Raw genomic sequence first — 24,889 nt, 5'->3', positions numbered from 1 at the left:
TATTCAGGAAAATTTCTCTAATGAATACTGGCAATTATTTAAAACATCGTGGGACTGTGTAGGCATTCAAAATCATTCCTTGGTGTCTAATTGATCAAGAAATAATTAAAACTATGAAAGGGAAAAATTATAGATTCACATGCCTAATGACAATATCCTGGAAAGAATATTTGTTAACAATCAAAACAAAAACCTCCATCATATATAAAATATGATATATTGTGTATACAAGTGGCACATGTGTAGATCCTCAAAGGACAGTACTTCAGTGTGTTGAATATTAACCAAGATTATTGAACCTAGCCATCTCAATTTCACAGTGTGCTGGAAGGTCTTCTCAAGCAGTTAGTGGGGAAAATAAATACTACACATTTCTGGATCTCAAGTATCTGGTGCTTAAGGCAAACAAGATTTTTACAATTTCTGTGAAAAGACATAACCCAGTATAAAGTAATGCACCACATAATCAAAAAAATGTACTTAGGTCTAATAACTTCAGCAAATTTCAGAATATAAAAAATATATAATTCAATTTCATTATTTGCATGAGCAATCAATAATCTGAAATGAAATCATGTGGCAAGTGGTTTTATAATACCATAAGCTTGGGAAGTGGCCTCGTCCAGTGTCAGCTTCTCAGGATACAGAGAAGAAGCATGGCTTCCATGATGAGTTGCAATCACACTAAGCAGCACAGTCAGACACTGTACCAAAAATAAATTATATGAATTAAAGAACAACATAGGAATAAAGAATGTGAATATCCTTAAAGTAAAAACATGTATTTAAGACTGCTAATAACATGCATTTATATTTTTAAATATCACAATTCTATGACTTCTGAAACCAATGATTTATTATATATAATTTTAAATGCCAGTCATTTACTCTGCTACCTCAGTTTCCCAGTATAATGTCTTTTATGGATCAAAAATACAAAAAAGTAATAACATGTAAAACAGCAACACAATAATAGATAAAAATATTAAAAATTGAAATCCACAACATATCCTGACATAATTAAGTAAAAGACATAAGCAATCAAGAGAATCAAGTATTTTTAAACATCACAAAGGGTAAGTTCAATTATAAGAAAGTACAAAGTATTCAACCAGACTAATTTTTATTTGTTTGTTTTGTTTTTGAGGCAGGGTTTCTTTGTGTAGATCCAGGTGTCTGTCCTGGATCTTGCTCTGTTGACCAAGCTGGCCTCTAATTCACAGAGACGCTTCTGACTATCCCTCCTGAGTGCTGGTATTAAAGGCATGTGCCACCACCACCTGGCCCTTCAACGAGTCTAATTTTAAAAGGTGAATATGAGAACTACAAAGCAATACTCTAAATAGCTATTTCTGCTAAGCAGCTCTCTGAGGATTCCAGAAGCAAATTTAAAAAATAAGGAATTACAAACACTAAGGATGGTCAAAAATGACAAGGAATCATTATTTTATATTCACTCCAAATTATCTAATACATATGAATTATGTGTGTGGATTACAGGAAATTACACACATTTGGAAGAAAATCTGCCCACCAGGGGCCATGACTACCTAAGGAGAACATCAGATCCAGGCCAGGAGAAAATGCCTTTCAAATTATTAGTAAGGGAATCCAGAAGACTACTGCCCTTGGTTGTTTTCATGGGGACTTAACTAGAAGTTAAGTCCCTATTGCAAAAACACTATATTTTGGATATGCAACTATAAAAATTTCAACAGGAACTCCATAAAACCCTGGTATTGGAGGATTAGTTTTCAGGGACCAAGAAGGTGTTAAGAAAATGTTAAGGAAACAGAGTATTAAATTTCCAATTTAGTTATGATATCTTTGAATGACAATAACCAGCTTGACTAGATTTCACTAAAACTATAGCACTGGCTCATACATCTTGTCAATTAATAATATCTACCAAGAAGAGGAAAAGACTCAACATGTCAAATCACATGTACAACTGTAATTTCATGATAAAATGGGTATAACACCTAGAGTCCTAAAAGGTTCAGTATTTTCCCCACAGTTAGAAAGGAAAAGATACAAAAGGATGGCACTTCACAGAACATTTGCTGGAATTTGTCCTCAGGGCAATTACTGGATTAAATGAGCACTCAGTTTTTCTATGGCAAGAAATATGAATACCATATAGTTGGAATGAACTTCATGTGATTTCTATGAAAATAGTAAGACATACACAAATATATGGATATAAAAATAAGGCCAGTAAACAAACTAGTGAATTGAAATATAAAAATGTAATTGAATTTTACATGCAAGAAATTAGTAATTGTAAAGGAAAGGAAAAAGCACCAAAATTTACAATACCACCAACTAGATATGCTGACCATGTCTTCAATAAAACCTTCTCAGAAGTTGGTAGAAGTACTTCCTCCAAACCTGAGTCTGAGATTATCATGAGCAAGCTTGTGAGACACTACATCAGGATCAAAAAATAAAAAGGAAAATGTTTAGGAAAAAACAGGGAGAACCTGTAAATCATGTACACTTAAACAGTAAATTGTCATATAATTAGTAAGATCCACATAAAGTTTAGAAAGCCCCACATTCCTAGTGAAATAGTTTTACAATTATTAAGAATGCAATATTCACAAGCAGTGTAGAGATTAGGTAAAGTGGGCATACATATCTCCATATGTGTCATTCTTTTCATGAAATGATCAAAATTATTCTAAATTAGTACAGAACCACAAGATTTCCTGTAGTGATGAAACTGTCCTGAAAATAAGATGAGGTAAGAGCATTCTACTCACACTTCCTGTTTTCAAAACTTACTGAAATACGACAAGACACACATGTGTACACATAAACTTATGAATAAAAAAAGTCTGAGTTAAATTAAGGGCTCAAAAATATAATTTATTAATACCTATGTAAGTCTTCGTATAAATTAGGTAAAAAGTTTTTCAATTGTTCAGTCATAATTGAATATACAGTAAAACTGGATTTTTTACTTACATAAAACATGTAGTTGATTTTATTATTTATGTAAATGAGAGAGAGAGAGAGAGAGAGGGAGTTTGTATGTCTGGACAGAATTCACTACTACAATAATTATTTATTATGTATACAAGTGAGACAATTTTCAGAAACCTTTTCAAATTGGTAAGTTCATGTGCTTCTTGAATAGTGTAAGTGAAGTGAACACAGCACCCTTAGTCCAGGAAATATCCTCCCAAAACTAAATGCTTTAATTGACAGATAATAGTAGATTCACAAGAGAGAAAAGGCACTAAGCTGGAATATTAGGGAAAGACCATTGAGACAGAATGAGGGCATCCAAGGTTCCTCTATATTATTTAACTCCTCTCAGCTTGACAGTTAGGCACGGAAAGGATAAGAGTGCCTGATTCCTGGTGTAATCTGAGATCTGGATGAAGTGAACAATCAGTAAACTGGTCGCAGGTGTGGACATATTACTGGTAGTATTTTCTAATGTTAATTCTTCTGCCATACATATAAGATTCAATCATGAACTCCTCATATTTGTATAACACTGAATAACAGCCATGAATAAAATATGACATAATAAATTATTTTTGTCATGTTTATATTTAGGGGCACATTTTGAGACAGGATTTCTATGTGTAGCCTTGGCTGTTCTTGAACTCATTCTATAGACCAGGCAGGCCTCAAACTCAGAGATCTGTCTGCCTCTGCCTCAAAAGTGCTGTGATTAAAGAGGTGAGCCACCACTGTACCTCCATAATACATTTTAGCACTTTAATTCTTATATAATTACATACTTTATCTGTAAGTATAATACCATGTTTAAATAAGGAAAAATAATAATTAAACATATATTCTCTAATTCAGACCCACTCCATGTCAAGTTTTCCCATTACTATATCCACCATCTCTCCACACAACCATGCTTTGTACTGAAATTATGATTTGGTAGTGCAGGATTTCTTTAGAACTTCCACATGATCCAGAAGCAATACCTTTCTAAGCTATAAAAGTCACACTGCAGGTTGTTATAAAAATATTGTCTCTGAAGGACTTGATGTGATATTTGTAAACAAGCAAATGTATGAATCCATGAGAATAATCAAATTAAGACTGCATTCTTAGTAAGATATTATCTCTACTTACAAAATTACACTAGAACGAGTGAACTAAACATTTTTAGCATGACCTGAGTCATCAGAGAGGCTAAGGGTTTGCCACTGTGGCTGGAGCAGAAGCTGTTGACTCTCCAACCAGCATACCTGGCTGCTGTTGAAAGCCTGGGCTATGCAAATCATCCTCTTAGCAGCATACCTTTTCAGAGAAGAGAGTAAAATGCATATTAATCTGGTATCATAAATCTCCACATCAAGAATAGACTTGAATGAAATACCATCTTATACCTGTCAGAATGGCTAAGATCAAAAACACTGAAGACAGCTTATGTTGGACAGAATGTCGAGCAAGGGGAACTCTCCTCCACTGCTGGTGGGAATGCAAACTTGTACAGCCACTCTGGAAATCACTATAGTGGTTTCTCAGAAATTTGGAATAAGTCTTCCTCAAGACCCAGTTATACCACTCTTGGGCATATACCCAAGGAATGCTCAATCTTACCACAAGGACGTATGCTCAACTATGTTCATATCAGCATTATTTGTAATAGCAAGAACATGGAAACATCCTAGATGCCCCTCAACTGAAGAATGGATAAAGAAAATGTGACATATATACACAATGGAGTACTACTCAGCAGTAAAACAAAAAAACAATGCTACCATGAAATTTTCATGCAAATGGATGGAACTAGAAAATATCATTTTGAGTGAGGTAACCCAGACTCAGAATAATAAACATAGTATGTACTCACTGATAAGTGGATACTAGATGTGAGGGAAGGGATGGCCAGACTGCAACCCACAGCTCCAGAGAGGCTAGCTAACAGGGGAAAAACCCCAGGAGGGACACATGGATGATCCTGCAAAGGAGAAGTGGATGAGATCTACATGAGTGGACTGGGTTTGGGGGTGGCAGAGGGTGAGGAGTGAAGGATGAGAACATAGGGAAGTAGGAAGTTCATAGTGGAACAGGGACAGAGTGGGAAGGCAGGGTGGAGATACCATGATAGAGGTGGACATAATGGAAATAGGAAGAGGCAGGGTGCTGTTGAGGCTCTCAGGAATCCACAAGGTTGACCCCACCTTGGTCTGCTGGCAGTGGTCCAGAGGGTAACTGGACTGGTCTAATATGGGGACCAGTCTAGCAAATAAACTAGCTGTCATTAGAGCCTTTGTCCAGTGACTGATGAGGCAGATGCAGAGATCCATGGCCAAGCACCAGGCTGAGCTCATGGAATCCAATTGATGAGAGGAAGAATGGATTCTGCAGGTATGGGACTTCAAAATCATGATGAGAGGATGTGCAGAGATTATCGGCCACAATAATGGAAACCCATGAACTGTGGACTGGTGTCTGTGAAGCCCCATGGGACTGGACTAGGCCCTCTGGATACAGAAGATGGTTGTTTGGCTTGAACTGTGGGGGGGGGCACCCAGGCATGGAATCGGGATCTGTCCCTGGTTAATGGGCAGGCTTCTGGGAATCCAGTGCCTGTGGTGTGACACCTTGCACATCCTTGGTGCAGTGGGAAGGGGCTTAGACCTGCCTAGGCTGTGTGCTGGGCTCTGCTGACTCCCTAGGAGAGACCTCGATTTGGGGGATGTGGGGATGGCAAGGTGGCTTGGGAAAGAGGATTGGGGGTGGGAGAAGGGAGGTGGAATCTGTGGATGGAATGTGGAGTGTGTAAAAAATTTCTTAATAAAGAAAAATGGCAAAAAAGAATAGACTTGATTATCTTCACCTGTATGGCTTTATCATAGATGCCCTCTGTGAGGATTTAAAGTCTTCCAGTTCTTCACGACAGACCTATGTTTTGTTTCAGTAATTTTCTTTAGGAACTCTGCCTCAACACAAATCTTGACAACTTTCCTCCTAGTATATAAAATAGACCTCTCTCTCTGCTTATATATTCTCCTGTATCCTCCAAGATGCAATCCCACTCTATAGACACTCTTTACATATTGGTCTATGTCACTTAACAATGTAAAGGACTTTCAATCTCTTAAATATCTTGCTGAACATAAAGCTCACCAAAGCCAGTAAATGTCCATGACTGTCTCAAAACCCTTCCTGTGAACACAGCACTATGAACCCAATCAACTGGGCATCATCCACAGCTTTCCTCATATTTAGTCCCCTCATAAGCTTGTTCCACCTCTACTGCCCTTTAACTTCTGATTTCCCTGGGGACTTCAGTGTTGATGGACAAGTATCCATAATGGCTCACATGAAGCAGTCCATCAGAGAATGATACACTGTATTCTATAACAGTATGTGCATTCTTTGTCTCAAGGAAGAATAAATATATTTCTCAGTTTCTAGGATTCCAAACCCCTAAGATTGATCTTGTTTGTGACCTTATAGCACATCTACACAGGTTAGCCTGTGAGAGAGTCTCATTTTCTTCTTTAAAGTTTATTCATAACAACAGGATTTTCTTTGTTGAATTACCTTTGGTTATTATTGTAACATACATTTGATCCTAAATAATAATGATGCCTAAATGCTGCCTCATAGATTTTCCATTGTATCAAAGGCAGTACTCATGGAATACCTTTTTGTTTTTATAAGTTACATGCTCCCTATTTAATACATGATTCTTCCCATGGGTTCCAGATTTAGGATGCTAGCACTGCTCTATATTATTACTATAACCTGTGCCCTCTTTCCATACTCTCACAGAAATCAACAAAAAATCCAGTACCACCATTTCTCCCTTTTTACACAGTTTGCTCTCTATGTCAAATGTAAATACAAAACCCCAGTCTCATATCCCTTTCTTGCTACAACTTACACCTAAAGTTTCACCCCTGCCAAATCACAATGGAATATATCTCTCATCATTAGTAGTAGTATCCATGTTGCCTCTGCAGCTGTCCACTGAGAGTTATGCCTCAGATGGGCCAGCTGTTGATTTAGATTTCCATATACTGGGAAGATATGTTGCTCTCATCATTAAAAGCTGATTGACTGATGACTAAGCAGGATGTTTGGGGAAGTAAATGCATCGAGAAAAAGGGCAGAATCAGAAATATGTCATGAGATGCAGGTGAGCGGGATGGGAAGTATGTATGTGAGGTACATGAGCCTCAAGGCAGAACATACATTAATAGAAATGGGTTAATTTAAGTTATAAGAGCTAGCTAAGTACAAGCCTAACCTATTGACTGAGCATTCACAATTAATATTAAGTGTCTGTGTGGTTACATGCAGCACAGCTGGTAGGACAGAAAGGTTCATCTACAGTTTGTCTTATTGTCTGTATCAAGAACAACATCAATTTCAAAAATTCATCTGCAGTTTTGGTTTATGCTCCCAACTATCACAAGAGGGACAAATACACCTTCATTTGAAGAGAAATGTAAACTATTCCTATGACTACTGCTCAATATGTTCAAAAGATCTAACCTATTTGCAATTCCACCAAGATAAGCTCTTGGAAACCAATTAGGTTATTGTGCTTACTAACACCACATAGATTACATGATAATTACTGCAGTGTATGGACTCTCAACCACAGAGATTACATGATAATTACTGCAGTGTGTGGACTCTCAACCACAGAGATTACATGATAATTACTGCAGTGTATGGACTCTCAACCACATAGATTACATGATAATTACTACAGTGTGTGGACGGCCAAACACATAGATTACATGATAAAACCCATACTGTGTGTACTCACAAATGCTGCAGCAGAATCTTTTTTCCTAGCAGGAATGATTGCTTTCCTGTACTGGAATAGGTGGAGCCTCAGTCACTAGTTTTCCCTGCCCTTTATAGTCTGGTCCCTCTGAGTCCCTGTAGACTTAGGGCAGAGATGTGTACAATAGGTGGGAGGGCCAGGCTGTGTGATCAGATTACAGTCTTCTGACCATGCCTGCTCTTCTATATGGTAGGAAAACAGTAAACAAGCCATGATAGGATATCTAGTCCTTCAAACTATCACAGCTAAGTCCCCATGCTGTAAGTTGAATGATGTAAATGATGTTTTTGTACAACACAGTAATTTGAAAATTCCAAAGGAAATATTTAGAATAATCTGCTCATTACAAGACAGAGTTAATAGTCCTGGATTGTCACTCTGGCAAAGGTTTGCATTAGGTGACTATCACATTTATGAGCAGCTTCTAGGTCTTTCCTAGAAACAAGTGCTGGCTATGTGAACCTCAGACTCTTGTCTTGGCACTGAGTTTAGGGCAGTTAAGAAAACTGGTTCTTTATAGCTGTGCCAGCAAAGTTTCAGAGTCGTACTCAAGCCTGCATTCAGTCCACAGCTTTTTGCCTACTACATACATCTCACATTTTCAACATGAATTTCCTACTGCTACCCACATTCCCTATTACATTTCACTACACAACCATGAAACTAATGATTAAATGTTTTAACAAACAGTACTTTTACATAAATAGATGTATTTACACCAAGGAGAGGCCTCAAGCCCTCAGAGGAGTGGGCTATTGGAATGAGAAAAAAAGAATACATAGTCCCAAAGACCATCAGGATAGAAAGACCTATGGCATGTCATGCAGATACTTATAAGCAGAGTCTGTCACTAAAATAATACTAATTTTTCATGTCTGGCCACACATGAGCTGTTTAGACCAGGCCAGAGGTAGGCTGAAAGGATGTGGGTAGAAAACTAGTGTCAAGAATAGTAGTGAATGAAGTAGATCAGTGAAAGTAGACAGGACACATCCCTCTTAGTATAGAAATCAAGAACCTAGAAGAGAATCACCACAGGAGCTAAGAATACAGCAGTCTGACTTAAAAGTCCTAGTGCTTGGCAACTTCTTCTGGTTCTCCTGATCTTCAGGGGAGTGGTGGAACCTCAATCTCATTAGCCCCTGTGTTGCTGATAGGAGCTATTCAAAAAAATGCTTCCTTTTACCAGTATGGGTTACATTTTTACTTAAGTCAAGTACCTGTGTTGTTCCTAATTATAAAGCTTGTGGATTAAAAGTATCTCTATGGGTGAGGACACAGTGTAGGAGAGCAGTTGTTGAGAAGGCATGTAGAGTGAAAAGTAACACTTGTGAAAGAATAACTGATAGGTTAATGCTGCCATCTACCAGATACAGGTAAACAGATGCTGACTCTGCTACATCATTTTTCTTTTCTGAGATCATAGATCTCACCCATTTTAGAGCATGAAAGGTACATGCTCCCAACTGTACACCAGGACTGTTTGATAAAGCTTCTAGGCATTAACATGGCTCTACTTGAGAACTCTATGGAAACAAGGACAAACTCTAAAGAGCCCTGTGATTCTGGATAAAGAAGTAAACCTACTCAAGGGATCCAGGATTCATGGAAGGTTTCCTACATAGAGACCACACTTTCCCTCCTAAACAACTAAGGTGGTTTCCACAGGAAGTTTTGGCTTTGCCAAATAGGAACTTAGAGAAAGCTTGGTATCACTTTCTTTTCAGTACATCTGAAGAGTTCAAGACTATTTAGAAGTTTGTCTACATTCCAGAGGCTAGAGACAGATGAATTGGAACATGGTTTCCTTTCTCGAAGATATGTATTTCCCTGTTATCAGAAGTGAGGAATGTGGGCCAAGCCAGTTGGATAATCTTCAAATCTCTAGGGCATTAGAGGTAAGATTCTAACTGAATATATGTGTATGCTGGAGATGCACCATAGTTATTGGCGTAAAAATAATAATCCCAACTCTATGGTACACATGGGCCTCATGTATGCACAGTATGTAGGATACTCTTAATTGATAACTAAACATTTCTCTAGGAGCATGTTATCTTCCCTTGTTTTTTTCCTGATTAACAGAACCATCCTCAGCATAATCTGCAATAATTTCCCTGTTACAATCCTTGGCCTTTCTGTGATCTACAATTGGAAACTCAACTCCATCTCTTTTGCATTGGCCATAGAATAGTTTGGTGTAATTATAGTGTATGGTATATATTCTATTATATATAGGACAAATAGAGGGAGAGGAAACTGAATCAGGATATATACTATAAGAAAAGAATTTATTTTCAATAAAAGAAAAAAGAAAGAGAGAGATCAGACCATCTATAGTAAAATCCTTTTCTTTGCTCAGACAAAGGAATCTGGTCAGCTAGGACTGAAGAGTGAGCTTTGATTAAGAAGAGATCAGCATTATTTTGTGGCTAAGTATTTTAGTAGATGTCCTGAAATTTAGCACACAGGAGCTGGGTTTTAGATGCAGTCTGGGAATACATCATGGTGGCAGCCAAATTTGGTAATATGAGTCACTCAGATGGTGTGGTGTTTAAAGGCATAAAAGGATCAAGAAGACTAGCTGAAACTTGGCACTCTATGAGAACTGGTGTCCCTGTAACTATCCCAACAGATTCATGTGTGTGTTGGCTAGTTTACTGTCAACTTGACACAGGCTAGAGTAATTTGAGAGATGGGAGCCACAGTTGAAAAATGTCTCTGTAAGATCTGGCTGTAGGTAGGCACTGTAGGGCATTTTCTTAATTAATGATTGATGGAGACATCCCAGCTCATTGTTGATGGTGTGGACAAGTGGCCCTAAGTTCCATAAAAAAAAAAATCAGGCAAACAAAACTGTGAGAGGAAACAAATCAGTAAGCAGCAACCTTCTATAAGCTATGCATTAGCCACTGCATCCAGGAACTTGCCTTGTTATGGTTTCTGCTGTGACATATTCCAATGATGTAGCAATATGTACATATGAAATAAAACTTTTCTTCACCAATTTGTTTTTGGTGATGGTGTTTCATCACAGAAGTGATAACTCTAAGACAATGTATATGGAAAGATATCCTCCTACATGTGAGCAAAGCATCTTATAACTCTTAGTTACAGTATGACCACAATGAAAACTTTTATGCTTCTGCAAGACATACATTGAAAGGGAATTTTCTAAGAATGCTTTGGACACTAGTAAGGCTTTGGTATCCCACCATGTAAATATAATTGTCTAGATATGCTCTATCATCCTAACTGTGCATTACTAGTTAAGTGATATTCTCTACTTGCTCTAAGATTTTAAAGGAAAAATACTTTCAGTATAGTTTATTTTTGAGTACCTTTTTTTCAGTTGATCAAACAGTCCTAACCTCATGTTCCTTCATTGTCATGGTTCCTAGGAAATGGAAACAGTGGGATAAGGAATAAAACAGAAGCCCTACAAGGAGCACATGATAATCTGATGATAAAATCACCCTCTGTAAGAGAACTATTCTTTCAAAGGACAGGCGGTAATGAGGAGCACAAGTACACTAAGAAATGGATAAATATCCTACATCGCCTTTCATAATGAGTTATTGGTTGAGGTTTGAAATATACTTGCATGTAGAGTACTTTCTGGCATCATGAAATCTAGTTAGTAAGGGTGAAGTATCCTCATGGATGCAAATTAAATTCTCAGTGTTTGAAGATACAAGGAAGTAGCAATAAGGACTTTCCATCATGTTCGGTGGTGGAAATAATAGCAGTAGCAATATTAATTCATGTCTGAAGTAGGGTTATATGGAAACTCCTTGGCTAATTTTCTACCAAGCTGGGTCATTTAACCATTTCTTCCATACTTTATAATATTAGAGGGACCAGCATCAATATTATACATCCCAGTGGCTCAGGAGAGAGAGCTATGAAAGGCAAGGATTCTTTTCAGGAAATAGAATCTCAGCACACAGAGCTATTGTTTCAGTCATTTATTCTTCCAAATCTTCTTCTTTGTCCTCCCATGATCTGGGAGTCCCGGTATATATCCACTTACAAGTGATAATCCCTTAGCAGTGCAAAGCCAGGCTTCCAGGGACAAATAGAGGGGTGATAATAATCACAAAATGACATCATGAAGTTTACAGGCAAATGGATGGATCTAGAAAAAAAATCATCCTGAGTGAGGTAATCCAGACTCAGAAGGACAAACATGGTATGTACTCCCTCATAGGAGGATACTAGATGTAAAACAAAGATGACTAGACTACTACACAACTCCAGGGATGCTACCTAGACAACAGGACCCTAGGAAAGACACAGGGATCGCCCAATGACAGAGAGATGGATGAGATCTACATGAACAACTTGGATGACAGTGGGAGTAATAAAGGGCAAGGTTCAAGGGAAAGAGAGCTTAGGGAAGCAGGAGATCCCAGCTGGATCAAGAATAGAAAGGGAGAACAAGGAATAACAGACAATGATAAATGAAGACCACATGAGAACAGGAAGAAGGAAAGTGCTCAAGAGGTCCTCAGAAGTCCACAATGATACACCCACTGTAGACTACTGGCAATGGTCTAGAGAAAGCCTGATCTGACCTAGTCTGGTGATCAACTGGCAAAACACCCTAACTGTCGTGCTGGAACTCTCATCCAATAACTGATGGAAGTGAATGTAGAGATCCTTGGCCAGGCCCTAGGTGGAGCTCCAGGAGTCCACTTGTGGAGAAAGAAAAGGGACTGTAAGAGTGTGAATTATTGAGACCAAGATTAGAAAAGCACAGGGACAAATAGCCAAACTAATGGAAGCACATGAATTATGAACAGAAAGCTGTGGAGTCCCCAATTGGATCAGGCCCTCTGGATAAGTGAGACAATTGAGTAGCTTGAACTGTTTGGGAGGCACCCAGGCAGTGGAACCCGGACCTGTCCTTAGTGCATGTGCTGGCTGTTTGGAAACTTGGGCTTACACAGGGACACTTTGCTCAGCCTGGAAGGAGGGGACTGGACCTGTCTGTACTGAATCCACCAGGTTTAATTGAATCCCCAGGGGAGTCTTGGCCCTGGAGGAGATGGGAATGGATGTGAAGGGCTGGGGGGAAGGTGGGAGCAGGGCAGGAGGGGGGAGGACAGGGGAACCCATGGCTGATGTGTAAAATTAAAACACAAATATAATAAATAAAAATGGAGAAAAAAGAAAAAAAACAATCACATAGAGAGGCAGTAATTGTTAATTATGATATGCAACCCAAAAGGGAATTGACCAATGGGGAAATGAATTAACTAAAGGATAAATTCAGATAATATCTAAGAAGAGGGATCTTAAGTGCTCAACTATAATCTTAAACATGATTGATAGAAAAATGTTAGGAATCTATTGGTTGCTAAGTCAATGGGAGAAAATAAACCTGCCTTCTTTTTTTCCTGTGGCTCCTATCTGTCCAAGCTATCTGCAGTTTTTCTGCAGTAAAGGAAAGTGTGCTCAGTTGCTAGGCAACCTGTGTACAGCTAGATGCCTCTGGTGATAAGTCTGTTCTTACAGAGTACAGAGGTATCTCTGATAAGGTACTTTCCTCTGTCTGAGGATGGACTTGGTTTGATGCTGCCAATGACAAGAATTACAGGGAGGCTTGAACTGGGGTTCTGGCTCTGCATAGCTGTCAGTGTAGGATATGCAAATATTCCTTTAGTGAAGGGTATATGGTGCTCAAAATATGATGGAAAAGCTACAATAGCACACAAGAAACTCATAACAGAAAATGGCTGATAATCACCAGGGCTGCATGGGCCTCAGCTTGACCTCAAGAAGGCCCTTGGCTTCTTCCAGGTATTAGCTTTGTCATAATCAGCTGAAATCCTATTTTGTATATTTTTGCGGTTTGTAGCACTTGCTACTGGAGGTTTACTTGGTGGCTTGACTAGATGGGACATTGTCACTTCTACATATGGTGATTGCATTAAAATTACTATCATACATGAACATATTTTAGAAAGCTTTTATACAATAAAGGTATGAACAAAACTTCCAAAAGATCAAACCACTTACAACCCCAACAATGATAAAGGGCAATGACACAGAGTCCTACTTTAGGGATATATTTGCAATTCACATCTGTTGGGAAAGAGAAAATCAAATTTCTTAAATGGAGTAACTGAGAATAACAACTACAGTCCAGGGCTGGATCCATGTCCAGGGATTATAGGACAATATAAAATGGATTCCTTTTTAGCTATCTTCACTTCTTGCTTGTTTTTGTGTGTGTTTTGTTGTGGTATTTATTGTTTTGTTAATTTTCTGTTTGTTTTTATTCTCATTTTTTTCTTAGAAAAAGAGAGCTATAGAAGAGGAGAGAATATTAAATTGGATGGGTAATGATATAGGGAGGATCAGAATGGAATATTCTGAGAAAAATTTTTAATTAAAATATAATGTATGAAAATATTAACAATAGGTTAAAATTTATAATATACATGAACAACTAAGATGCTATGCATGGAATATTTACTGTGAAAAAATAAAGAAAAATCACTAATAGCTGAATAAGCATGCTGGAGTGTCAACCTTGTAAGGAATTAGACAAAAGGAAACAAATTCTGCACTACACTGGAATTATAAAACACCACTTTAAATTTATTTGTGCATAATGCTGCCTTGTTCAATCTGTTTTGTGCAGGCTCAGGAATAGTGATCATACAGATCACATTGTCTTCTGTCACAAGAGAAAGCAATGCATCCTATCTTGGAAACATGAATATTTCTCAATGAAGACAGAGAGACAAGACCTTTTGCTCTAGATTTACATTGCTGACTCCGCTTGGGAGGCCTTACATTTTTAAAGAAGGGAATGGGAAATGGGTTGGGAGAGAGCCTGGGGGTGGGAGGAGAGAAGAGAGGGGCATCTGTGGTTAGTAAGTAAAATGATTTTTAAAAATTCTTAATAAAAAATTATTTACAATGCTGATTAAAATGGGATGCATTAATTTCCCTCCAAAAGTGCTGAAAATCTAGTTTTTGTGGTTTTGATCTATGGTTTGCTAGATTCTTGAATCTATGTAACCTGCAACCACACTATAGAAGTTTTTTATTCATAACGTTTTCTCAGGCAAGATTACTGTAATGGCATATTTGTAAGAATTTGGTATTTAAAAATCCTCTGTAAATGTGTCTCCTGCGTAGGTTTCTCCAGAATTTTTGCAGTTCACACATCCCACGCTATCAATGAAATGTAACTGTGATCTAACTGGGAGCTTATCACTGTGTTCTCTATGCCCATGATATCACAGTAGGGTTGGTTTATGTATGATTTAAAGTCTCTAACCTTATTTACTGGTCCTGTTTATGTAATTTCACTCTGTGATGCAGATGACAGCACATGTGTTTCTGTGTAGCATCTGCAGAGGCAAAAATCCATATTATAGTCATCATGATATATGATAAGGTAGCCACAAAAATGAGGAAATATGATGAAGGAAATTATAGGATTGTTACAGGACTTAAATAAAGTCCTATGACAACTAAGTAAACACATTAATTTCTGTTGTTGTGAATGATGTATGGATGACCTTAGAGGTAAGATGGAACTTTTGAATTCCAAATACACAAAATAGAAGTACTTAATAGACATTATACAAAGCACAGAAGTGAGGAAGTTGATATGGCTTCTTATATCTTTCACGTCAGGAGATAGAACCATGTTTTCTTATACAAAATAGGAATATGGTCTGGAGAAATATTATATCATTTGGTGAAATGTGGTAATTTTATAGCTAACTTTGGAAGACTGGGTATATGTCAAAGGCTTTACAAAGAAATACAGTTTCAAATGCTTCTCTGCAGAACAATGAGTGTAAGAGGGAGACATGTGGGGTGAAATGGCAGTCCTTGCTACTAAGTCATTCTGTTTTCCAGCTAAGGTATGGAATCTTTATCCTCTTTTGTCAATTGTAGGTCACTACAAGGGTGGGACTTATGCCTTTTCTAATGAGTTTTGATTAACCCATTTTGTGTGGAAAACTCTCAATTACTAATGGTTTAAATCTGTTATAATACTGTTGTCTTCTTGCTTATATTCTTTACTTGCAAGCAATGGTAAACTGAATGTCTGATGTGGAAGAAAAAAAAACAGAAAAAAGAGTTCTGAGTGGGTGAGTGACCTCCTGAGCAGGAGCACCTGTATCTGACATGATGGGTAATCATGGAAGCTACACACATCTTCACTTTCAACACATGCAATTATCATCTTGTGCATAAATTATTGTATGTACTTCTGAAAGTAGATACCACTAAATAAAATGGACTTAGAACAACAATTGTTTGATGTTATTTTATAGCTTCTTACAATATAAAGATGTGAGAGACAATGTGTGTTTCCCAGCTAATTTAGCTTTGTATTTGTGAACCCCATACTGTGTTAGTGTAAACATAATGTGTTAGTGTAAACACCATTGTTGACAGTTCTGGGAATCTACATAGTATACTTCATGATGTCCACTCATTGTCTCCATTTTACACCTTCCAAGGATATCTCAATATACTTAAGGTTAGATATGTAACTCTCCCATAAAAAGCAAGTGTTTTCAATGCTTGAAACCATACTTATATTATACATCATCCCAATGGTCACCAATAATGATTTGTCTCATGGTCTAGGCTGAGGAAAATAATTTAGACTTGGCTAATCTGGATTCCCTTCCAAGCTCATATGATTGTTGCTATATTTAATTTCCTGACCACTCATGAACATTTCCCTTGTGTATAAAGGTAGTTATTTAAAGAACTGAGGCTACTACTTAACAAATAACTGAGAAACAATACACATATAAAATCACTCTTTCAAAATCATTCCATTTGTTAACAAACTTAATCAAAACCCTGGAAGGGCAGATCCACATACCTAAAGGATATAAATAGTACAGAATACAAGTAAATAATCAAAATAAAAACCTCCAACATATATAAATATGATATATTATGTATGGAAGCAGCACATGTACAGATCCATATTGGATGGTACTCCTGCAGATTTGAACAGTAACCAATAATAAGCACCCTTGCCTTCTCCTATTTTCATTGTCTTAGAGCTCTTCAAAAGTGTTACTGGAGAAAATAAGAACTATACATTTCTGTTTCTTAGATGTCTAGGCTAAAGCCAAATAATATAATTTACAATTATCTTATGCATTGAAAAGTATTAAGTAAGCCAAAAAATGTGCTTAGGTTTCATAATGTATGCAAACAGCAGAACATAACAAAATATAAAATTAAATCTAATTATTTACATAAGTAATAAAAGTCAAAAACAAAATTGGAAAAGGAATTGATTTTATAATACCATAAGCTGAGAGCAGCGGTCTCCAGTGTGAGCTTCTCAGGATGCTGAGAGGAAGCGTGGCTTCAGTGCTTATGTTGCAACCTCACTGAGCAGTAGTCAGACTCTGTATCAGAAATACCTCACATTCCTTAAATGATAAGCACAGGGATACATGAGTATAAGAATACTTAAAGCTATAAACATGCATTTAAGATTATTAATAACACAAATATTTTGTTAATGTTGCTATTCATAGCCTTTAAGACACCAGGGATTATCAAAGCTAGTAGAGACTAAGGGTATCCACATCCAAAGACAAGCCATCTTATTCTTCATTCTAGGGCCAATCTCATCTAAAATTCACAAGGAACTGCAATAGTATAGCCAACATTAACACAATATTCAGATAATGAAAAATAATGAAAGAAGACCTGAATTTTTTTATCTGTTTCAAAACTTACAACAAATTAGTTTGAATAAAGACATTTGGATATGGGACACAGTTAAACATAGATTAGCAAAATGAAACCATGTGCCAAAGTAAACACTAAAATAGCATTTGTGTGTGTGATCATGGTGTGTGGAGATTAGGCAATATGTGCACAGGTGTATGGATGCAAGGACAATATCAGATCTTTTCATCAATTTAATTCTTCACTTCTTTTGAGACAGTTTATTAGAATGGCAGATGAATTATGTGATTACAGTCACACACAATCACACACTGAATGATTGTTTCTGTAACTGCTAAGGATAAAATTGCATATCTTCATGAGAAACATTTTACATATAGGCAATCTCCCTAGTTTAAAATACTTATATTTCACATTAATGAATCTCTATTTTCCAAAGAACTTAGGAGACCCTAGTGAAAGGCTCATTTGATCATCAAAGGTTTTATGACCCACAGGTTGAGATCTGATAATGAAGAAGTCATGAATTTGAGAATGAAGAGGTAAGCACACAGAATGATTTGGACAGACAATTAAGGAACTACTGTAATCTTGCATGATTCTCAATTTTTTCGGACAACACAAATAGTGAGGAGACTTCAAATATAGTTTATTCAACAGAAGAAATAGTAGAATGAGATAGGAGAGTGTAGATTAAAATGACTAAAACTCATTACATGAATACATGATTATATTTACTAAGAATGTTAAATAAAAGAAAAAACATCAAAATCAGGTCATGTACAGAACTGACATTTCATGGATTCAAATGGGAGGAAATACATAGGATTCTAAACATGCTTAGTGCTTTGCCATAATTACAACAGGAAAAATATAGGTAGATGCCACTTCACAGAACATTTACTGTACTTTGATCTTGGATAAATTATTGTGGCAAAAGAACAGTAGGTTAATACACTGTCTTTTACTTATGACAAGGAAGAGTAATTACTTCTGGATGGAATGAAATTACATGAAATGCACAAAAATATCCAGGTTATAAAATATAGCCAGCAAATCTGAAATTATATGAAAATATAAAAGTCCACACAAAATAAACTAACAATGGAAAGTAAAAGGCCAAAAACCCCTCCATTTACAATACCACCAGCTGGTGTGGAGTCTGTGTCTTCAGTGAAAGCTCAACAGGAGACAAGTGAGAAGCACCTCCTCAGGGCCTGAGTCAGAGATTATCATGAGCAGTATGGTGAGACCCTGCATCAACATCATAAAAAGAAAACAAATATTTATAAATAAATAGAGAGTAATTGTAAAATATGTATACTTAAGCAGTAAATCCTTTTCATATGATTAGTAAGATCATTATAAGGTTTTGCCTGCCCCAAATTCCTAGACAAGAAGTTTTACAATTATTAGGAATGCAGTATTCACAAGGAATGCAGAGACTGGGTGCAGTGTCTATCCAGGTTCCCATACATGTTATCATTTTATGCTAATGTTCAAAATAATTATAAAATTTATAGAACAACAAGAAATGCGGTATCATAAAATTATTCTGAAATTAAGAATAAAATCAGAATACTCCATTCATATTTACATTTTTATATTGAAAATAAATTCTACTCTCAAACCATACATCCCTACCCGAGGTCCCTCTTTCCAGAACCCTCCCCCTCAACCTCCCTTGTCCCCTAGATCCAAAATCCCTGTGTTTTCCTTCAGAAAAGGACAGGGCTCCAAGAGATGACAACCACACCAGACAAACATATATGATTAAATAAGGTAAAAGCCCCTCATATTGAAGTTGCACATGGCTACCTAATAGGAGGAAATAAGTCCCAAGAGTAGGCAAGAGGTTCAGAGATACATCCACTCTCACTGATAGGAGTCCTACAAAAACACCAGGGTAATGGCCATACCATATACTCAGACAAACAAGTACAGACGCTTGAAGGCCCCGTGTTTGCCACTTCAGAATCTGAAAATTCATATGAGTCCTGTTTACTGATTCAGCAGGCTCCTCTTCCTCTTCTGTGGGGTTCCTAAAGCTCTGAGGTGAAGGAGCCAATGGAATCTCCAATTTAGATTCTTTCTCTGTGTAACATCTGGCTTTGGGTCTTTTCAACCATTCCCAGCTTCTGCCAGGGGCAACATCTGTGATGCCATCTGGAGAAGGCACTGATCTTGTTTCAAAACTCATGACAGTGTGACACCACACACACACACACACACACACACACACACACACACACACACTACTTGAGATAAGTTGATGAGTCAAATATATCATATACTAAATGTCACTTAACTCATCTTATAAACTGTCAAATGACATATTAGATAAAATATTTCTCAAAAGTTCTAAGACAAGTGAAACAACACAGGAAAATTTGATTTTTAACTCACATGACAACATAATTGATTTTTGTACTTAAGTATTTAAGAGGATATGTGTGTGTGTGTCTGTGTCTCTATATGAGTAAGAACAAGCAGTGAAAAGAAGGCATGAATTTGAATATGAACAAGAATCAATTTTAGAGGTTACAGGAAGCTTCCATTGCACTAGAGTTCCATAATTCCCCCTAAATGTCCATTAATTCAGTTGTTTCTCCTTGTACACTCTTCCTCTATTCCTCCCTCCCCCAAATGATCACTCATTTTCCCATTTACATTGACCCTAACAAGGACTCCTAGTGATGAAGATATGGCCTGAAACAATCAACTACTGTAACTAGGCTAGGCTCCTCATGGTGGGACTAGTACACCAACCCAGCCACAAAACTTATGACTCACAATCTGCCCTTCCTGCAAGATATGTCATGGAAAAGGTGGCACAGAACTTGAAGGAGTGGCCAACCAATGACTGGTCTAACCTGAGGCCCACACCATGAGAGAGAAACCTTGTCTAACACCACCTTCTAGGCCAGCATCCAGAAACTGGATAGCTCAGAGACAGAGGGTAGAAACAAATGCAATTGAAAAAAACTCAAGGAAAAGATTCCTAATGATATTCTGCTATACTCATAGAATCAGTGCCTAGCCATATCATCAACAGAGAGGCTTCTTCCAGCAGCTGATTGGAGCCAATACAGAGACTCAGAGCCAAACATTAAGTGGAGCTCAGGGAATTCTGCAGAAAAGGAGGAAGAAGGACTGTGGGAACCAGAAAGGGCAAGCACACCAGGAGAACATGGCCCACAGGGGTCATAGGGACACTCACAGACTGAAGCAGCAACCATGGAGCCTGCCTGGATCTGCACCAGGCCTACTGCATACAAGCTGTGGTTCTTTAGCTTAGGGATTTTGTTGAACTCCTAACAGTGGGAGTGGGGCTGTCTCTGACTCTTTTGCCTGCTTGTGGGATCCTATCCTCCTACTGGGTTGTCTTGTCCAGCCCTGATATGAGGGTATACACCTAAGCACATTGCATCTTATTATTTCGAGTTCCATTAATATCACAGGGAGGAATTCTCTTTTCTGAAAGAAAATGGAGGAGTGGTGGTTCTGGAGGATAGGGGAGGTAGGGGGAATTAGGAGGAGAAGAGGGAGGGGAGGCTGCAGTCATGATGTATTAAATGAGAGAAGAATAAACTGAAAAAAGAAGTGAACAAGGAGGTTATATGAGAGAATTTTAAGAGAAGAAATGAAAAGGAGAAATGATACAACTATATTATAATCTCAAAAATTTAAAAATAAAATGAAAAAGCAGATCATATAACAAAATGTGTCAATAATTTAAAGTGTAATCAAGACCATATAGCTTAAAATTAATTCATGAATCACTTCTAGACTAGAAAAGTGATTGAGTATTGAGAGCTGTTCTCTATCTTGAAGATTAAAATCTTGAAAGGAGTGCAGATAATGGAGCTATGACTTATGCAAATTCATATGGAAGCAAAAATTCTATAAGGTCATTTGTTTGAAGAAATCAGTGGTCTCTGGTCAGCTGGAGCTGAAAAATCACCTATGGCTAACCACAGACCAGAACCAAGCAAAAATAAAGTTAAAACCTAGCATTGCCCCAGTTGAGTTGGACACACACCTGCTGGATTTGCTGAAGGATGTGGAGGAAGGCAGATCATGTGTTCAAGGCCAGCCTATACTATATATTCAAGCTTGGCAATGGTGGTGAATCACTTAAATCCTGGTATTTGGGAAGCAAATGCAAAGGGGTCTCTGAATTTGAGGTTAGCTTGTTCTACAAACTGAATTCCAGTATACCAAGGGCTACATGGAGAAACCCTGCCTGGAACAAAATCTTTGAATTGCTGGTACAGTGGATGCTGGTCAGATGGGGCTGTAGAATCAGCTTTGATTAAGAAAAGGCCAGCATCATAGAGGTGATGTCTTCCAGCAAGTGTATCCTGAGAATTAGAACACAGAAGCTGTGTTCCAAAGGCAGCCAAGGTTGGAACCCATGCTAGCACCTGATCTTGGAAATACAGTTCTCACTCAGGTAGTTCTGGTATTAAAGGCATGAGAGGGTCATAGAGAATAACTGAGATTTGTCATTGTTTAGCAAAGTCCCTGTCACTGGTCCAACATTACCATGCATGTGCTGTCTAGTTTATTTTTAAGTTGACAAAGAATAGAGTCATAGGAAAATGGGAACCTGAATTGAAAATATTACCATAAGATACTGCTGTAGGACAGCCTATAGGGCATATTCTTAATTATTGATTGATGGGGGAGAGCAAAGCCTATAGTGTATGGTGCCACCCCTTTACTGGTGGTCCTAGGGTCTCTAAAAAATTTGGCTATGCAACTCATGGGAAACAAGCCAGTGTCAACACTCTTCTATGGCCTCTGTATCAGCTGAGCAAACAATGGCATATATAATAATACTGAAAATGTTTTCAAAACAAATTATGTGAATCAACTGACAATATTTCACTTTGATCTAATGATGAAAATGAACTAGTCAATATCATCACATAAAGGTTTCTTAATATATAATGTTTTTTAATTTTGTACGCATCATATATATATATATACACTTTTGGAAAATTCATTTATGTAACTTGGGATTTAAAATGCAGCAGATTTAGTAAATCAATATGATTGCTGAGTTCTGATCAGAGTATGTGACAGAATTCCTTCCCTCATGCCCATGGTTTCACTATAATGTCACTTTCTGTGTGTAAATGATGCATGGGTGGTGCTGCATTTCTTGAGGAATGCCTCACATTCTCCCCTAAATATTGGGGTTTTTTTTTTTTTTACACATATTACAGGCTTCCAACACGTTTTATTGCAGGATATCCAGAAGGGTGCCAAATGGAAATTTTGAGGTGTTTGTTTGTTTGTTTTGTTTTGTTTTAATACATGTCAATAAAAAAAGGACCCTCACAGGAAAAGTACTGTCAGGATAACATACTATTCAAATTAGACAGATGCATATCTGGATGCTATTATTTGTGGAATTAAATATGTATGTGTGTAAGATGTCATTTCTTAGGAAACAGCATGGAAAATCAGCTAGAATATCCTATTTATTTCTTGAAGAAAATTATTAAATGAAATTTCAATAATTTTACAAAATTGATTCATCCACTATTTGTAATGAGTTATTAAAGTTATTATTGAACAGTCTAAATACCACTGTCCATAAAAATAGATGCTTACAATTTTATGCCATATATTCTGTTGTGGATGATTGATAGATAAATAAAATGCTATTTGGCCAGTAGCTAGGCAGGAAGTATAGGTGGGACAAATAGAGAAGAGAATTCTGGGACAGGAGGGCTGAGGCAGGGAGACACTGCCAGCCCCAGACATGAGGAGCAGGATGTAAAGTACCAGTAAGCCACTAGCCACATGGCAAGGCATAGATTAATAGAAATGGGTTAATTTAAGATATAAGAACAGCTAGCAAGAAGCCTGAGCCATTAGGCCATACAGTTTGTAAATAATATAAGTCTCTGTATATTTACTTGGGTCTGAGGGCTGTGGAAGCAGGGCAGGAATAGGATAGCTTCTGCTACAAATGGTGCCCAACAGGTTGGCAAGAGTCTCCACCTAAAACCTGAGAAAAATGATTCTGAAACAGAGCTAAAACATTTTCCTAGTTGTCTCTCTCAAGTTAGTGGCAGCCTGCTGATTTGAAGTACTCTATGGCGGTTTCCTGACTTGCAGGCTTGACCTAAGCTATATTACACAGAGGTGTCTCCAAGCTGTGCACTATGTTATGTGTTGGATATAGTTTTTGCTAGTTAAAAAAAAAGAGGTTTCTATGCTACAACCTGCTTTGATAGAAGCATAGACCCACTGCTTCTGAGAGTTGATAGCTCTTAGAGCTGATGGTAAATGTATCACTGCTATGTTAGGAAGCTGACGTGGGGGGAGCCAGAAGCCACAGCTGCCATTTCAGTCTTATAAATGCTGCAGTTTAAAGCAATAGGTTCACAATAAGGCAGATTCAGATGAAATAGTTTACAATGTGTGTAAAAATGTACATAGGCTTGGAAGAGAGAGCAAAAAGGAATATATTCAGTTATATAATAAAATAGTTTTTAAAAATAAAGTCTTTAAAAAAGTAAAAGTAACATAAAAATAAGCTATGTAAATATGAATATCACACAGAGAATCTGGACTGTGCTGACTTTGGGATTTTTTTATTGCAGAGAGACATATGATTATAAAGGCTGCTGAGTTAAACCAATATGTATATTTTAAAGGTATCTTGATTTCAAAATTTAGATCTAAGGATATGTTACTTTGGAAAGGAGGCTCTGCTTTTGTTTCCACAGATTTGTTCCAGATTAAGATACATCAGGATTGACCAGCCTAGACCCCCTGAAATGTCTCCAATAACACCATGGCCCAGACTATACAGCCTCATGGACAACCCTATAATTCTAAAATTTTCTTTATGTTCCCACAAGAATATAGCACCCTCATCCAACAAGAAGTAGTAATTAGAAACTACGTCCAAATTCCCAAATATACCAAGCTGGTTTGGGCAATGGAATTGGCTCACTCCTTCTCTAAACACAAGCATATTCCTATAAGAAAAGGTTGAGATTCTTGTGTCCCATATCAGAAGAGCCCTCTGGTGTAGGACAGAGAAAAACCAGTATTTTTATTTAAAACAGGGTAGTTATAAATGCAATCTCTTTCTAAAGGAGAAAAGGGGATAGTGTACATGTGGTAGGATGAAAGGGTAGATTAATGAACCAACTTTTACAGAGCAAATTTTAAAAAATGTTTTACATTGGTATAGATTTTAGTTTGTTGATACAAGTTTAAACTTAATTTTGTTATACTGTATATATATTTCTACTCCCATTTGAGATGTTATGTTTATGTAACTCATTTAGATTGTAATGGATATTTTAAAAATACAGATTAATAATTATTCTTCTATGATAGTCAGAACTGTAGCCATGTTAGTTAAGT

The 24,889-nt window shown here is 37.2% G+C and overlaps 1 long non-coding RNA gene across 1 annotated transcript in view; it reads right to left on the bottom strand.

Moving 5' to 3' along the window:
- Positions 1-2,220: 2,220 nt before the first annotated feature.
- LOC118575000 overlaps positions 2,221-24,889 on the bottom strand; it is a 42,686-nt gene continuing 20,017 nt past the window's right edge. Inside the window, exons 5-9 of the long non-coding RNA XR_004943828.1 lie at positions 18,636-18,745; positions 17,100-17,226; positions 15,087-15,159; positions 4,224-4,275; positions 2,221-2,428 (exon numbers count right to left, since the gene is read on the bottom strand). This is a non-coding gene — a long non-coding RNA (uncharacterized LOC118575000). The remainder of the gene's footprint in view (positions 2,429-4,223; positions 4,276-15,086; positions 15,160-17,099; positions 17,227-18,635; positions 18,746-24,889) is intronic.

The sequence above is a fragment of the Onychomys torridus genome, unplaced genomic scaffold (genome assembly GCF_903995425.1).
Source record: "Onychomys torridus unplaced genomic scaffold, mOncTor1.1, whole genome shotgun sequence".
Lineage (NCBI taxonomy): Eukaryota > Metazoa > Chordata > Mammalia > Rodentia > Cricetidae > Onychomys > Onychomys torridus.
The sequence above is the reverse complement of the archived record's forward strand: the minus strand, read 5'-3'. Positions and strand labels throughout refer to the sequence as shown.